We start from the raw sequence: 12,432 nt of genomic DNA, 5'->3' as shown, positions 1-12,432 counted from the left end.
TCAACCATTGCTGGATCTTTGTGCTGCTGGCTGTTCTCTGGGTGGTTTTAAGGTCTTGGCCACGGAGTCCTTTATTCTGCCATCATTGCATAGATTGCTCCTCTTTTGGACAGGCTTCCCTTCTGTCCTTGGTCTTCAACAATCCTGCTTCATCAACAATGTGCTTTACCCTTCCCTTCCTCTAGGGGCAACCTTGGGACTGTGCAGCTGTCCCAAGGCCACCCAGGCTGGCTCTTCTCCCAGGAGACATAGTGCAGAATGAAACTGCCAACCAATACCTAAACTAATGAACTATCTAGCCAGCTAGGATTTTTCCTAATCCTTCTGATAAATTCCATACTGATTCTACTTTTAATTTCCTCATTCCTGACCTTTTCTGCTTGTAAGGTGCCTGGGGATGTAGAACTTTCTTCTGGTGTGAGTCTCTTTATGTCACTGCCATTTGGCATTTTAATGCCATTTTTTGTTTGCCAACTTTCCCCTATTTATTGATAAAAGTTGCATACTTCTCAAGTCCAACATTTATAGCTATATTGCTTCTATATATTCCTACTGTCTTCAATAAAGACTTGATTTCAGCTGCCAACTTTCCATAAAGTTTTAAACCATCTATGTCATGCAAGTGAGAAAGCTCTGTTGATGATCTTGAAATCTCATCACCTTGCCCTGTTTCCTTCAGATCTGATGACAGTGAAATGGTTGCTATCATAAAACAGTGGGGGTGATAATGAGGGTGTGATCAGGTAGCTGCAAAGGTGCACGCTTGACGACCTGGAAGGCAGTCACTAACAACATCTTCTAGGGCAGTGGCCTCCAACCTTGGGCCTCCAGATGTTCCTAGACTTCAACTCCCAGAAATCCCAGCCAGCAGAAGTGGTAGTGAAGGCTTCTGGGAGTTGTAGTCCCAGAACATCTGGAGGCCCAAGGTTGGGCACCACTGTTCTAGGGAACAGCGCCAGTCTGCCCCTCAAACGCAGAAGCCCTACAGCTGTATCAACTGGTCCGGCCCAGCCATGGACCGGGGTTGGCTGGAGTACATTTCCCTTTATGTCATATGATCACGTAGAGGCGTCGTTCCCAACCTTGGGTAACCCAGGTGTTCTGGGAGTGTAACTCCCAGAAGCCTTTGCAACCAGCTGTGTTGGCCTGGGTTTTGGGGAGCTGTAGTCCGAGAACATCTGGGTGACCCAAGTTTGGGAACCATTGACCTAGGGAAACAGAACTCTCTGTAGGAAGTCCAAATTACAATGTATTTCCCTGTGTGATCACAGCTTGAGTCTCTTTGAAGCAGTTCCCTACAGATGTTAACTTGGCCCACCTTCTCACCAGTTATTGCTGTTTGCGTTCTCCACATCTGCATCCTTAACACATTATCTAATATTATCACCAATGCCTGTCATTTCCAAACACTTTATGATCCAACCATGGAGGAAAGAATCAAATGCTTTGTTATAATCTGTAATAGGTAAGATCGTTTGTCTTTGTACATCATTTTCTAATATCATTTTATCTATCAGAAGCTGATTTTTTGTGCCTCTAGTATTTGATTGGTTTGCTTTCTGTTCAACAAATTACTGTATTTTTCCGTGTATAAAATGACACTTTTTCCTAAAACCATTAGAGGAAAAATTGAGGGTCATCTTATGCACGTAAGGAGGTGGAGGTGAAGGAGCAGCCATTAATTGCTCCTCCGCCTCCAGCAAGGGTCAAAATTAGGGGTCGTCTTATACATTGGGGGGGGTCATATACATGGAAAAATACAGTACTCTGCTTATTCCTGTCAAAAGTTTAAAAGTTGTTGGCAGACAGATAATTGGTTGATAGCCACTCATTATTGTTGAAGATTGTTGTTCTTTTTTGCTGCTGTCTGTAGTTTGTGTGAGTGGGAGGGACTTTTTTGGGCTAAGGTGATTATCTATTGAGCACTAACCATTCCTTCTAGCCTTTGAGAGCCCTGCCTCCCTGTTGACTGGTTTTCCTCCTCTCTTTCTTTTCTTAGTGGCACTTGTTTGTTTGCTGTTGATCTGTTCAGTTGGTTGCTAATGTATGGAATACATCAGGCAGCATATTAAAGTCTGTAATTTCAGTCAACTATAAATAAAGATTTTTTTTCATTCTTTCTTCTAAAAATGTCTCAGAGAGAGTTACTGAGACTTTTAAAGTTCCACTTAATGAGAAAGGGGTGGACTCTGAGGAACACGTAGCAATTTTGCTTTGTAGACCTCTGTACTTCTATTGCATTGCAAAAAGTTTTACAAAAAATGCAAAACTTTTAAAGAGATGTTGCATCTTTTGTTGTCGCTGTTGCTGCTGTTTACATTGTACAGAGTCTCGCACACATTGAGTTCCACAGTGCTTCCAGATTCAAAGATCTATTAGCAAAAGATATGGAAGCTAATGAATTTCATTTGGCTCACATTTTGCTATGAATACCTATGGTGAGTGAGACAGCAAGATGCAGGAAATGTTACTTCAAAAAGTTCCTTTTTCGGAGCACAGTTCCCAGAACCCATCTTGTTAAGATCGCCACCCTCCTCCTCAACTTTTCGAAGCTCTGTATAAATAATTGCCTCTGGTGCAATAAATTAGGAATCCTGGCCCAGGATTCCCACTTCTTGACTGCAGGCTCAGAGAGGGAGGGTCTTGGTCTTCGCAGTCCATCTGTTGGAAAGAACCGAAGCACAGTGTAATCCTCAGCTTTGTCTTGGTCAGGGAGCAACAGAACAGATGATGTTCAGCCGCGTGCTTCTGGCAACAGTCTCCGGGCCAAGGCAGTGGAGAGGGAACATCTAAGTTGCAGGCATCTGGATGATCTTTCCAGAAGCCCTCCGGAAGGGGGAGCAGAAGACAGCTCCAGGAAGGAGACACATCGTGCCAGATGGCATGCTTAACAATCGCAGCTCGTAGAGTTTGCACAGACACCTTGTTCTGTTTTAAGGAATGCCTTTCCCACTGGCATCTCGTCCTCCTCAAGGCTGGTTGCTTGGACAGGGTGAAGGCGCATGCTCTTCTGGACCCTTGGACTTCTTGCTTCATGACAGGGAACGGCTGGGCGTTTCAGGCGTGCTCCGTGTTCCAGGCAGCTCATGGACCTGATGGCACATCTCCGCAGGTGTGCATTGTGGCATGAAACAGAGTGTGCTTGGGGAACCTGTCGCTGACCTTGGGGAAAATGATATTTTGGACTACAAATCCCAGAATCCCCCAGTTGTTCAAGCAAAGTTAACTAAGTTCCGAGCTGCGAGGACACTGATCTGTGCTCTAGAATGCATACATAGCTGGAGCTTTTAAATGTTCTGATCAGTGATATATGGTAGAAACAGGTAATATGCCAGCTTTGGAATGACAAGGTGGTAGCACATTATCTCTCCAATAGCGCCTTTTGGCAATGCTTCTGCTTTTGCACCATTAGCTTGCACACAACTCTTGTGTTTATCTCTGAGTGAAGAAGCACTGAACAAAAGCAAGCTAATTTGGAGTTCGCAGATCTGCAAAACTTCATGGCAAGAAAAACATATGTCTTTTCATTCATAAGTGAGCTCTGCTTTCAACTGCAAAGCTGGGAGCGTCTCTGCTCCTACTGTTAGCAGAAACAGCAGAGGAAATGTTTACCAAAAGTGTGACTAACACAGTATATGGAAGATAGTGTTGGTGAACTGAAAGACACAATAATCCAGAATGTGGATAAGTTTCTTTGCCAGACAACACTTTCTGGGAGCCTCACCCAACAGTAGCAGTGAAGGGATTGTGGCATTTGTAGTCCAAGAGAGAAATCTTTTCGAGTTCTGGCCTCCCCTGAAAGCCAAAGTCCTGGGAATGCAGCTGAGCTGTTTAAGGCAATGGCTCAAGAAAAGTCTTCCAGCATAAACTACATGCAAATGTTTCCGTGGCTGACATCTTTTCCCATCTGCAAAAGCAGATGGGGTGGAGGGGTTGGGAGGCTGGCAGCTGATGGGCTTCCCATTCCCCAGCGTGCTACTTACCTGACTTTAACCAGATGCTGTGTATCTGCTCAGACTTCCACTAAATGCACAGCGTGTCAAAGGCAGAAGAAAATACAAGAAATATTTGTTCTGCTCCAAGCTGGCTTGCTCCTCATCCCAACGGACCCCCCGCCTCCTTTCCTCCCTCCCCAACCTCAGACCGGATACACAAGTTCCAGGACAGGAATATATGTCCCTTGAGTCTTGAACCAAAATCTGGAATTCATATACTCTGTAAATGTACTTTATTAAATGCAGGAGTCAAGAAAGGGGCTGCAGTGATTGTATCAGAGGGCTTGATAGGCGAGGCTCTTGGAATTAAAGGGTCGCTTTAGATCTGTAAGGCTGGCCACAAAAAATTGGGAAACGGTGTGTTTTGGCTTCAGACCTTTGCCGTGCAACCCCCCCCCCGCTTCCTTCCTAACCACTAGGGATTCACTGCCCCCCTCAACTTTCCAGTTTCTAAGCTTTCTGAAGAATTGCCTGTCATGAAGAGGCCCACGAGATACAAAAGACAAGTACGTAGAGATGTGACGAGACCAATCAATGTGTATGAGATGAATGTGGATGACTTCTGAATGCGTCCAGATTTCACGGCTTCCTTGTCTTGATTTACTTTACTACTTCTGAACCATCAGCTTGTCTTGCTCCATCTTATCTAAATTAAGATCATGGCCACTGGTCCCATCACCTCCTGGGAAAAAGAAGGGGAAAATATGGAGGCAGTGACAGATTTTACTTTCTTGGGCTCCATGATCACTGCGGATGGAGACAGCAGCCACGAAATTAAAAGACGCCTGCTTCTTGGGAGGAAAGCAATGGCAAACATTGACAGCATTCTAAAAAGCAGAGACATCACCTTGCCAACAAAAGTCCGAATAGTCAAAGCTATGGTTTTTCCTGTAGTGATGTATGGAAGTGAGAGCTGGACCACAGAGCTGACTGCCGAAGAATTGATGCTTTTGAACTGTGGTGCTGGAGGAGGCTCTTGAGAGTCCCCTGGACTATCAATTCTAAAGGAAATCAACCCTGAGTGCTCACTGGAAGGACAGATCCTGAAGCTGAGGCTCCAATACTTTGGCCATCTCATGTGAACAGAAGACTCCTTGGAAAAGACCTTGATGTTGGGAAAATGTGAGGGCAAGAGGAGAAGGGGACGACAGAGGATGAGATGGTTGGACAGTGTCTGCGAAGCTACCAGAATGAATTTGACCCAACTCTGGGAGGCAATGGAAGACAGGAGGGCCTGGCGTGCTCTGGTCCATGGGGTCACGAAGAGTCAGGCACGATTAAATGACTAAACGACGAATGGGGAAGAATCGTCATTGTCTAGTGAAGATTGGCCATAGGAAAGCCGCTTTGCGAACTGCCGATCAGCTGTTTAAATCGCTGTCTTGCGAAGCTTAGGTCCCGAAAACACCCGTTTTGCGAGCACAGAGGGAGCTGTCAAAATCGTTGTCTAGTGAAAATTGGTTTGCGAAGCAGGGACCAAACATTGTCCAGCGAAATTCCCCCACAGGAATCACTGTTTTGCGAATCGTTATAGCGATCGCAAAAAGTCAATGTCTAGCAAAAAAATTGTCATGCGGGGTAACTGTCTAGCGAGGCACCACTGTATTTTTTTAGTACATGCTTGTAGATTTACATTTAGTTGTTGGTGCCCTGGCCTCTTTATCCTGGGTGAAATCCAGTCATCAACTCCCAACTAGAGTAGGCACAGGAACTTATTTGGTGGGTTCATTGACCAAATCCCCACTGATTCAGTAAATGTACTCTAGCTGTGATTTACTACTGGATTTCCGACCTCATGTCAGATCAATGGTTTAGGTTGCCCCAAACTATCCGTACCGACTGGATGCAGATCACCGAGCTTTCAAGATGAAGTTTATCCACCTCTGATCCTGTTGGGAGTTTTTGCAGCCTTGCCTCTTGCCTTTAGTAGGTTTGGCCAGGAGGGACCTTTCTGGACTGGAGGTGACGGTCACTTTATCCAGCAGGAACCCCTTCTTCCTGCCTGCCTCAGAATTCAAAGAGAGGTTCCGCCTCGTTGCTTCTCCCTCCTCTTTGAAGCCCATTGAAGTTCGGTGAAGGCAGCTGCGGTTGTCAGTTTGCTGCTTGATATATTCAACGGTGAGTAATGAAACCTTTCTTTCTGCTATTAATGTCAGGGTGAGTTATTGAGACAGTAAGTGCCAGTTAATGAGAAAAAGGGTGGTTTGCTTGGGGGAAATGTGACGCCATCCCTGCCCATTCTACTGCGCAGCCAGAGGAATGTAACCAAAATTCAAAACTCTGCAACAGATCCTGTTATCTTTTGTATGCTGAACATGAGTTCTGCCGCTGAGCTACAACCGTCGCGTTAAATGATTCCTCCCCAGATCTATATTAGATGGTGTAATGCAGGAAATAACAAAAGGTGCCCATTGACAAAACCAGACCAGTAGCTACAGCCTCGTTGCATTCACCAGATGCTTAGAGGGTGAAAGTTAAGTGCCCTTCTCCTCCCTCAGCCCCATTGCACACAAGCATTTTTGTGTATATAAATTTGGAAAAGCGCACTTCCATTCTTACCAAGGGGCTTCCTTTCTCCCCCTCCTCTTTTGTCTGATTGCTGCCAAGTTAGCAGTTGCTTTAATTAATTTTGCACAGTGCAGCCTGGAAGTTTGAGGAGGGGGGAAAGGGGACAGCCAAACATTTAAGAAATATATATATATATAGGCAGGGAAACCAACCTAATTAGACAGAGAGGGAGCCAGAAGCTCCTTAAGTGACTTCTAATGAAATCCAGGCTCTCTCCTACACCACAGAAAGTTCTGGAGGAGTAGGGAAGGCGGAAAGAGAGGAAATGCAAATGAACGTCGTCCCAATTTCGGGTCAGCCAGACAGGAGCAGGGCTTTGGCAATGGTGGGAGGGCAGGTAACAGGACAGAGGTTCTGTGGAAGGCTGAGATTGGAACTGGGAAAAATTAGTACAGTATTTTGGACTACAGCTCCCCAGAATTCAGCAGCCAGCATGGCTGAGCTTCAAAATAACTACCGTCCTCCCCCATCTTTCTTTGGTACAATGCTTGAGAGACACTTACTAGACAAGATGTTGATTCCATATCTAGAAGTGGTGCACCTTTAAGAGGAAAATAACATCTGTTTCTTCTAACACAAATTTGCAGAACCCATGTTTGAGTTCCCTTATTTTTTCAATCCTTACCTTTTTTTTCCTCCCATTCTTTTGTGCCTTATCTGTTGGCCAAACCCATGGGCCCTCTCCACTTTATTCATCTATAATCTGCTGTGAGCACTTTCCTCACTGAAGACTGAGGCAGTCATCACTGTCATCATCATTGCCATCATCTAAAGAAACACTTCATGTCATAGCTGGATGCCCTAAGCTATCATCAACGGATTTCATGTGCGGGCATAACTAAGTTGCCAAGATAGTTTTTCAGCTGTTGGCTAAATCTTATGGCTTACCCGCATCTTTTTCTCCATACTGTAGATTCCAGCCATCTCCAGTTTTAGAAGATAAAACTACAATACTATATTGGGATAAGCAAGGAATCATGAATAAAGCATTTAATTTTAATAAGTTGACTATTGCACTTCTGAATAAGCAACAAAGATGAACATACATTATTTAAATTGAAGTTCCATCAGTGAGAGATTAAAAGAGTATGTAAACAAGCCCATGTCATTCTCCTTTTCATACTAATGTCAGCAAGTGGAGGTGTTCCAAAATTTTTGGTTATCAGTTTTTAAACAATTCCCAGTAGCTGCTCATTTGCTTCCTCAAATCCAAAAATCAATATTTTTTCTAAACATGTCATTTCACGCAAAAAAACTTTTGAGACTTGAGTCCTAGTCTTTAAGCTTGATCCTTTGGTCTGCCCAAAGGCACCAGCAATGTTGACCAGTCAGATATTGAAGGAACTTAAATCCAGCCAATATTTGGGTGGGCATTCAACAACAACAACCACAACAAGAGCAACAACAACAAACTTAGATGTTTGGTTAAAACTTGCATCTGTTATATAATACCAGCCAATGTCTTTATGATTTTGATTGATTGTGCCTGGCGTTTTTGTGGATGAGGATAAGGCCGTTACGTCAAGTCACCTCTGACTCATGGCAACTCATTATGAAGAAGTGATTTCCAAAATACCCCTTCAACAGCTCAGCTCATGTAAAGTCAAGCCTGTGGCTTCCTTTAGGGAGCCAGTCCATCTTGTGTTCGGTCTTCCTCTTCTCCTGCTGTTTCCACCGATCCCAGTATTATTGTCTTTTTCCTGAGAATCCGTGATTCTCAAAGTGGGACAGCCTCAGCTTCAACATTGTTGCTTCCAGAGAGAGTTGAGGCTTGATTTGCTCTTGGACTCAATAATAATAATAATATGCTTGAGTTTGACGGGAGGTTTCTTCTACAGATTACTCTATCCACCCCTCCTGTCCATATCTAACATCATTTTTTCTGGGTCAGCCAAAGGCAACCGGGTTGGTGCCAAATTACTTTGGCCGAGGAACAGCGAGAGCCAGCAGGGGCTTATAGACTGATGCGCTGGAGCCGTGCGCGCTGTGCGAATGCACCCCGTTGCACCTGTCTGGGCTCACGTCACCCCGCTCAACTGCAGCTGATCTCCTCTTGAGTCATGGCCTTGTGGCTCTCACGTCCTGCTGGCGCGCTGGCTTCCCAAGGGCATCTGGTGGTCCAGTATGGGAACGTCAAGTTGGATTCGATGGACTTCTGGCCTGCTCAGCGTAGGTTTCCTTCCGGCCTTCTTTATTCTCTTCTTGTTGTTTTCACATAGAGGCTCCATGGAGGGGTGATGTCTTTCCAAACAAAACTGGGCGCATGGAATATACACTAGAACCAGGCTGCAAAACTTTAAAGTTCAGCCTTTGAAAACCATCTCAGGTTCAAAAGCCGAGTCGTGCTGCTGAAAGAGGCTGAAACTCACCCTTTGGAGAATCTTCGGGGAAAGTAAGCTCCCGATGGAAAGAAGGGGCGTGTACATGTGTTCATAGAGAAAACGGTGCCCTCCCAGAAATTTCTGGGAAAGAGAAAGATGACATTTCATACCTATGATTTTTCCAGGGTTCAGGAGGTATTAGAGGCGGGTGTGGCCCTCCAAGATCCAGAGTGCAAAAAATGTCATCTTTGGTGAACCATCATCCTCTTAGAACTGCAGAGCTTGAAGGGACCCTATGGATCATCAAGTCCAGCCCCTGTCAAGGAGGCCCCCTGGGGGAATCAAACTCCCAACTTCTGGCTCTGCAACCACGATTCCTAAACCGCTGAGCTATCCCGCAATACTTAGTAACACGTGCCTGCAGCAGCATCCTGCATTCTATGGTGATAAGGTTCAGCACCCTACCGGATAGCTTCTTTAAATTCAGTCCTAAACTCAGAGCAAATTCATAGGCCATGGAGCCACCAGTCTCACTCCTGACAGGACGTGACCCAGAGTTTTCTGCCTATGGGATATAGTACATTTTTAATTTCTCTGTCTGTCTATGCCTACCTGTCTACCCACCCACCCACTCAACCATCCATCCATCCATCCATCGATATTGATTGATTGATTGATTGATTGATTGATTGATTGATTGCTTGATTGATTGCTTGATTGATTGATTGATTGATTGATTGATTGATTGATTGATTGATTGATTGATTGATTGATTGATTGAGCTTATATGCCACCCATTTAGACACAGTCTACTCTGGGCGGTTCACAAAACACGTAATAAAAACAGTTAATATAAAATAACAGATTCCAACATTAATAATAATAGTAATAATTTATTGTCATTGTAAGTATATACACATACAACGAAATTCACAAAATACAAAAACAGAATAGATAAAGAGAGAAAAAGAATTACGTAGTGACCGGAGGGGAGGCCTGTCTATATAACCAGGTCTTGAGTTGGGTTTTGAAAATGCCCAGCGAGGGGGCCAGATGAATCTCGGGGGGGGGGAGCGTGTTTCAGAGCGTGGGAGCCACTGCTGAGAAAGCCCGGTGTCTTGTTTTTTTTTTTTTTCCGGATCTCTCTCGGCGTTAGGCTCCTCAGTCGCCCCTCCTGGCTAGATCGGGTGATACGAGTAGATCTAGGTGGGAGGAGGCGTTCCGCCAAGTATTGAGGTCCTAAACCATTTAGGGCTTTTTATGTGATCATTAGAACTTTGAAATCAACCCGGAATCGAATGGGCATCCATCCATCCAGTTGTGATCCAAAACTGTAACCTTTTCCCATCACTGGTAGTAGCCAAGGGACTTCAGACATTTGGTGTCTGAGAGACCGCTACTAGCAAATTACAGTAAATAACAAACAAATTGTTGCCCCTCCATAAGAGCCAGGTCAGCTTTGCTTGGCAGCTGCCTCACTTTGGCCAACGGTTAGGGCCACCTCCGGATAGGAATACACAACTCTTAGATTCGAATCCAGGCTCCGAGCCTAGGTGTTAATCTGCAGGCAACAACACACCTACCTTCTGAGAGGAACTGGAGTCTGACTGACCTCTGGATGTCTTCCAGAGGCATACTTCTGTAATAGGTATGCGTTCCAAACACGCTCACCGTTTCAGGCTGACATTTCTAAATTAAGTCTTTGATCCGCAGCAGGCAGTGCCAGAGCGCTGTTTCTGTCAAATTGCTTCTAAAAATGCTTTGCTCAGCATTATGGAAACCTGGGTGGCAGTGGGTAGGGCGGAGGAGAGAAAGCATACACCGATTCCCTCCATTTTAGCACTTCGGGTAGTTCAAGGTGTCTGGGGGGACACCGCTCCCCAAGTGGGTCCCGAGGATGCCTGCCAACGTCTTCTGCTGTTTGCATGGATGAGCCTGAACCCGAAGGTCCTGAGAAATAATTAGCTGGAAGGCATGGGAGAGAGAGAGCAAGAGGGGCGACATCTGGGCAATGAATAATCCCTGCTCCTGGCTCGCTCACTCATCTAGGAAATCCAGTCAGCAGGATCCGCTGGGACTCATGAAAACCATCCTTTGTTGAGCAATTTGCATAGAGAAACCTTTAATGGGCTGAAGCGGTGGAAGGAAGCATTCCTATCCATCGCACATCTGCGCATCGGTGTAACAACTTCTCCCATGCGTATGTGCACATATGCATGCATCTATAGACATGCGCACACAGGCCTTTCCCCGTATTTCCCACTCACCCAAGGCTGAGAAGGGCATGTGTCCTCTTTTAAAGAGGGTGGTCCCGTGTCTGAAGGACCATCAGAGGTGGCCTTCCGTGTGAAGACCTCCTTGCTCTGAAGGCTGGACAGCACATGTCCAGGACCGCAGGTGGACAGCAGACTAAGCCAGCACCTGGTTCACCCAGCCACAGTTTTCTTCCCTGCTCCAGTAAGATGTGTTCCGCTTCTGCTTACGGTAGTGTGTTGGTGGACTACATATCGCAACCTGCATGGCCATGCTAGTTGAGAGATTCTGGCCCATGTAATATGAAGCAATAATTTCCCCAAGTTCTCTTTTATAGGAATTTGAGTAGAATCCCCTTATCCATGGGGCTGGTATTCACTGACACAGTTATCCACGGTCTGAAAATATTAAAAGAAAAATCTCATAAACACATATTTCTAACAATGAAGTTACCAAAACTGGCCACTAGAGGAAGCCAAAGACCAAGCTATCTCCAGCACTCACTGTTATGATAGTGTTTCCTATAATCTACATTTTTCAGCATCCACAGGGGACTTGGAACCAATCTCCTGAAGATACGGGGGCCCTACTGTAGTCCATATTTGCAGTTATACACATGTCAGCCTGTGTAACATCAGAGATCTCCATACAGGGCTAGGAAAGCATTCTGCCTGACTCCTTGGAAAGCTGCTAGCTATAGGAGAAGATGGTATTGGGCCAAGCCCATCACAAGAAGTTCACTTTACTTTTTAATTAGAGTTTATCAACATGTCAACTTATCAAAAGGAGATCCTTGTTTGGAGAGGGAGTGCATTTCTTCAACAGGTAACCACAGTGATTCACAATTCTGCCTCTTGCCAGAATGTTTTTACAATCAACACTTTGAAACTTCACTATCGGACATCATTTCCTCTATTGCATTTCATTCTGATCCCACCCCCATTGACATAATACAAATAAAACTCAGGACCATCTACATCTATTTAATCTATAAACTTCATATGGCCTTGCTAAAATAAATATGTGAGACTTAAAGATGTTACAAGATTTTGTCCGTCTGTTTGGCTGGCTGGTTGGTCACACCTGCTGAAACAGACGAATACACTGGGGACTCCAGTTTCAAAGGTGCTGTGAATTCGCTCCGGGTTTTGGTCTGGAGTTTATGGAAGCTATTAGAGATGCTGAACCATTCTCCAAAAGAGGTTCAGCACCTTGGATAACTCCTCCGAAATGCAGATTAAAACCTGGAGTGGATTTTGTGCACCTCTGAAACAAGAGTCACTAGCCACCACCGG

The sequence above is a fragment of the Pogona vitticeps genome, chromosome 8 (assembly GCF_051106095.1).
Source record: "Pogona vitticeps strain Pit_001003342236 chromosome 8, PviZW2.1, whole genome shotgun sequence".
Taxonomy (NCBI): Eukaryota; Metazoa; Chordata; class Lepidosauria; order Squamata; family Agamidae; genus Pogona; species Pogona vitticeps.
Note: the sequence above shows the minus strand (reverse complement) of the source record.